This window comes from Rhinoderma darwinii, assembly GCF_050947455.1.
Source record: "Rhinoderma darwinii isolate aRhiDar2 chromosome 11 unlocalized genomic scaffold, aRhiDar2.hap1 SUPER_11_unloc_4, whole genome shotgun sequence".
NCBI lineage: Eukaryota > Metazoa > Chordata > Amphibia > Anura > Rhinodermatidae > Rhinoderma > Rhinoderma darwinii.
This window is the reverse complement of record NW_027461856.1, coordinates 155001-161175: the sequence shown is the minus strand read 5'-3', so window position 1 is coordinate 161175 and position 6175 is coordinate 155001.

Sequence of the window (6175 nt, the reverse complement as noted above, 5' to 3'; positions counted from 1 at the left end):
TCACCAAATGGATCTCCTTGGATTGAGGCCTAGTCCTCTCCCCACCGCCCTGGAACTCTGCGCAGGCCTACGCTGCCTGCCGTGACACCCCTGGCCCTGGAACTCTGCCCCGGCCTACCTCTGCTGTTCACTACCGCCTCTGACATTTTTGAACATACCCCACTTTAACTTGATTTTAAATGTGTCACTTTCAAATGTTTCACTTTCAGTTGCAGAAATGGCATTCTTTGACATTTGGGCCTTTTCATTTTCACTGCTGCTTGGTCACCAAATGGATCCCCTTGGATTGAGGCCTAGTCCTCTCCCCACCGCCCTGGAACTCTTCCCCGGCCTACGCTGCCTGCCGTGACACCCCTGGCCCTGGAACTCTGCCCCGGCCTACCTCTGCTGTTCACTACCGCCTCTGACATTTTTGAACATACCCCACTTTAACTTGATTTTAAATGGTTCACTTTCAAATGTTTCACTTTCAGTATCAGAAATGTCATTCTTTGACATTTGGGCCTTTTTATTTTCACTGCTGTTTGGTCACCAAATGGATCTCCTTAGATTGAGGCCTAGTCCTCTCCCCACCGCCCTGGAACTCTGCCCCGGCCTACGCTGCCTGCCGTCACACTCCTAGCCCTGGAACTCTGCCCCGGCCTGCCTCTGCTGCTCACCACCGCCTCTGACATTTTTGAACATACCCCACTTTAACTTGATTTTAAATGGTTCACTTTCAAATGTTTCACTTTCAGTAGCAGAAATGTCATTCTTTGACATTTGGGCCTTTTTATTTTCCCACTGCTGCTTGGTCACCAAATGGATCTCCTTGGATTGAGGCCTAGTCCTCTCACCCACCGCCCTGGAACTCTGCCCCGGCCTACGCTGCCTGCCGTCACACCCTGGCCCTGGAACTCTGCCCCGGCCTGCCCTTGCTGTTCACCACCGCCTCTGACATTTTTGAACATACCCCACTTTAACTTGATTTTAAATGGTTCACTTTCAAATGTTTCACTTTCAGTATCAGAAATGTCATTCTTTGACATTTGGGCCTTTTCATTTTCACTGCTGCTTGGTCACCAAATGGATCTCCTTGGATTGAGGCCTAGTCCTCTCCCCACCGCCCTGGAACTCTGCCCCGGCCTACGCTGCCTGCCGTCACACCCCTGGCCCTGGAACTCTGCCCCGGCCTGCCCTTGCTGTTCACCACCGCCTCTGACATTTTTGAACATACCCCACTTTAACTTGATTTTAAATGGTTCACTTTCAAATGTTTCACTTTCAGTATCAGAAATGTCATTCTTTGACATTTGGGCCTTTTTATTTTCACTGCTGTTTGGTCACCAAATGGATCTCCTTAGATTGAGGCCTAGTCCTCTCCCCACCGCCCTGGAACTCTGCCCCGGCCTACGCTGCCTGCCGTCACACTCCTAGCCCTGGAACTCTGCCCCGGCCTGCCTCTGCTGCTCACCACCACCTCTGACATTTTTGAACATACCCCACTTTAACTTGATTTTAAATGGTTCACTTTCAAATGTTTCACTTTCAGTAGCAGAAATGTCATTCTTTGACATTTGGGCCTTTTTATTTTCCCACTGCTGCTTGGTCACCAAATGGATCTCCTTGGATTGAGGCCTAGTCCTCTCACCCACCGCCCTGGAACTCTGCCCCGGCCTACGCTGCCTGCCGTCACACCCTGGCCCTGGAACTCTGCCCCGGCCTGCCCCTGCTGTTCACCACCGCCTCTGACATTTGTGAACATACCCCACTTTAACTTGATTTTAAATGTTTCACTTTCAGTAGCAGAAATGTCATTCTTTGACATTTGGGCCTATTTATTTTCACTGCTGTTTGGTCACCAAATGGATCTCCTTATGTCGAGGCCTAGTCCTCTCCCCACCGCCCTGGAACTCTGCCCCGGCCTACGCTGCCTGCCGTCACACCCCTGGCCCTGGAACTCTGCCCCGGCCTGCCTCTGCTGCTCACCACCGCCTCTGACATTTTTGAACATACCCCACTTTAACTTGATTTTAAATGGTTCACTTTCAGTATCAGAAATGTCATTCTTTGACATTTGGGCCTTTTTATTTGCACTGCTGCTTGGTCAACAAATGGATCTCCTTAAATTGAGGCCTAGTCCTCTCCCCACCACCCTGGAACTCTGCCCCGGCCTACACTGCCTGCCGTCACACTCTGGCCCTGGAACTCTGTCCCGGCCTGCCCCTGCTGTTCACCACCGCCTCTGACATTTGTGAACATACCCCACTTTAACTTGATTTTAAATGGTTCACTTTCAGTATCAGAAATGTCATTCTTTGACATTCGGGCCTTTTTATTTGCACTGCTGCTTGGTCAACAAATGGATCTCCTTAAATTGAGGCCTAGTCCTCTCCCCACCGCCCTGGAACTCTGCCCCGGCCTACACTGCCTGCCGTCACACTCTGGCCCTGGAACTCTGTCCCGGCCTGCCCCTGCTGTTCACCACCGCCTCTGACATTTGTGAACATACCCCACTTTAACTTGATTTTAAATGGTTCACTTTCAGTATCAGAAATGTCATTCTTTGACATTCGGGCCTTTTTATTTGCACTGCTGCTTGGTCAACAAATGGATCTCCTTAAATTGAGGCCTAGTCCTCTCCCCACCGCCCTGGAACTCTGCCCCGGCCTACGCTGCCTGCCGTCACACACTCTGGCCCTGGAACTCTGCCCCGGCCTGTGCTGCCGTCACACTCTGGCCCTGGAACTCTGCCCCGGCCTGCCTTTGCTGTTCACCACCGACTCTGACATTTTTGAACATACCCCACTTTAACTAGATTTTAAATGGTTCACTTTCAAATGTTTCACTTTCAGTAGCAGAAATGTCATTCTTTGACATTTGGGCCTTTTTATTTTCACTTCTGCTTGGTCACCAAATGGATCTCCTTATTTTGAGGCCTAGTCCTCTCCCCAACGCCCTGGAACTCTGCCCCGGCCTACGCTGCCTGCCGTCACACACTCTGGCCCTGGAGCTCTGCCCCGGCCTGTGCTGCCGTCACACTCTGGCCCTGGAACTCTGCCCCGGCCTGCCTTTGCTGTTCACCACCGACTCTGACATTTTTGAACATACCCCACTTTAACTAGATTTTAAATGGTTCACTTTCAAATGTTTCACTTTCAGTAGCAGAAATGTCATTCTTTGACATTTGGGCCTTTTTATTTTCACTGCTGCTTGGTCACCAAATGGATCTCCTTGGATTGAGGCCTAGTCCTCTCCCCACCGCCCTGGAACTCTGCCCCGGCCTACGCTGCCTGCCGTCACACACTCTGGCCCTGGAACTCTGCCCCGGCCTGTGCTGCCTTCACACTCCAGGCACCTGGAACTCTGCCCCGGCCTGCATCTGCTGCTCATTACCGCCTCTGACATTCTTTGAACATACCCCAATTTAACTTGATTTTAAATGTTTCACTTTCAGTATCAGAAATGCCATTCTTTGACATTTGGGCCTTTTTATTTTCACTGCTGCTTGGTCACCAAATGGATCTCCATATCTCGAGGCCTAGTCCTCTCCCCACCGCCCTGGAACTCTGCCCCGGCCTACGCTGCCTGCCGTCACACCCCTGGCCCTGGAACTCTGCCCCGGCCTGTGCTGCCTTCACACTCCAGGCACCTGGAACTCTGCCCCGGCCTGCATCTGCTGCTCATTACCGCCTCTGACATTCTTTGAACATACCCCACTTTAACGTGATTTTAAATGTGTCACTTTCAGTATCAGAAATGTCATTCTTTGACATTTGGGCCTTTTTATTGTCACTGCTGTTTGGTCACCAAATGGATCTCCTTGGAATGAGGCCTAGTCCTCTCCCCACCGCCCTGGAACTCTGCCCCGGCCTACGCTGCCTGCCATCACACTCCTGGCCCTGGAACTCTGCCCCGGCCTGCCCCTGCTGTTCACCACCGCCTCTGACATTTGTGAACAAACCCCACTTTAACTTGATTTTAAATGTTTCACTTTCAAATGTTTCACTTTCAGTAGCAGAAATGTCATTCTTTGACATTTGGGCCTTTCTATTTTCACTGCTGCTTGGTCACCAAATGGATCTCCATATCTCGAGGCCTAGTCCTCTCCCCACCGCCCTGGAACTCTGCCCCGGCCTACGCTGCCTGCCGTCACACTCCTAGCCCTGGAACTCTGCCCCGGCCTGCCTCTGCTGCTCATCACCGCCTCTGACATTTGTGAACATACCCCACTTTCACTTGATTTTAAATGTTTCACTTTCAGTAGCACAAATGCCATTCTTTGACATTTGGGCCTTTGTATTTTCACTGCTGTTTGTTCACGAAAGGATCCCCTTATCTTGTGGCCTAGTCCTCTCCACGCCGCCTTGGAACTTTGCCCCGGCCTATGCTGCCTGCCGTCACACTCTGGCCCTGGAACTCTGGCCGGGCATGGGGATGCAAGTTGCTCCCGCTGCCCCCCCACCGGGACCTACCTGCAATCACCCTGGAACTCTGGCTGGGCATGGGGATGCAGTTTGCTCCCGCTGACCCCCTTTCCACCCCACCGGGACCTACCAGCAATCACCCTGGAACTCTGGCTGGGCATGGGGATGCAGTTTGCTCCCGCTGACCCCCTTCCACCCCACCGGGACCTACCTGCAATCACCCTGGAACTCTGGCTGGGCATGGGGATGCAAGTTTCTCCCGCTGCCCCCCCACCGGGACCTACCTGCAATCACTCTGGAACTCTGGCTGGGCATGGAGATGCAGGTTGCTCCCGCTGCCCCCCCCACCGGGACCTACCAGCAATCACCCTGGAACTCTGGCTGGGCATGGGGATGCAAGTTGCTCCCGCTGCCCCCCACCAGGACCTACCTGCAATCACCCTGGAACTCTGGCTGGGCATGGGGATGCAAGTTGCTCCCGCTGCCCCCCCACCAGGACCTACCTGCAATCAGCCTGGAACTCTGGCTGGGCATGGGGATGCAGGTTGCTCCCGCTGCCCCCCCACCGGGACCTACCTGCAATCACCCTGGAACTCTGGCTGGGCATGGGGATGCAGGTTGCTCCCGCTGCCCCCCCACCGGGACCTACCTGCAATCACCCTGGAACTCTGGCTGGGCATGGGGATGCAGTTTGCTCCCGCTGACCCCCTTCCACCCCACCGGGACCTACCAGCAATCAACCTGGAACTCTGGCTGGGCATGGGGATGCAAGTTGCTCCCGCTGCCCCCCCACCAGGACCTACCTGCAATCACCCTGGAACTCTGGCTGGGCATGGGGATGCAGTTTGCTCCCGCTGACCCCCTTCCACCCCACCGGACCCAACAGCAATCACCCTGGAACTCTGGCTGGGCATGGGGATGCAGGTTGCTCCCGCTGCCCCCCCCCCCACCGGGACCTATCTGCAATCACTCTGGAACTCTGGCTGGGCATGGGGATGCAAGTTGCTCCCGCTGCCCCCCCACCAGGACCTACCTGCAATCACCCTGGAACTCTGGCTGGGCATGGGGATGCAGTTTGCTCCCGCTGACCCCCTTCCACCCCACCGGGACCTACCAGCAATCAACCTGGAACTCTGGCTGGGCATGGGGATGCAAGTTGCTCCCGCTGCCCCCCCACCAGGACCTACCTGCAATCACCCTGGAACTCTGGCTGGGCATGGGGATGCAGTTTGCTCCCGCTGACCCCCTTCCACCCCACCGGACCCAACAGCAATCACCCTGGAACTCTGGCTGGGCATGGGGATGCAGGTTGCTCCCGCTGCCCCCCCCCCCACCGGGACCTATCTGCAATCACTCTGGAACTCTGGCTGGGCATGGGGATGCAAGTTGCTCCCGCTGCCCCCCCACCAGGACCTACCTGCAATCACCCTGGAACTCTGGCTGGGCATGGGGATGCAGTTTGCTCCCGCTGACCCCCTTCCACCCCACCGGACCCAACAGCAATCACCCTGGAACTCTGGCTGGGCATGGGGATGCAGGTTGCTCCCGCTGCCCCCCCCCCACCGGGACCTATCTGCAATCACTCTGGAACTCTGGCTGGGCATGGGGATGCAAGTTGCTCCCGCTGCCCCCCCACCAGGACCTACCTGCAATCACCCTGGAACTCTGGCTGGGCATGGGGATGCAAGTTGCTCCCGCTGCCCCCCCACCAGGACCTACCTGCAATCACCCTGGAACTCTGGCTGGGCATGGGGATGCAAGTTGCTCCC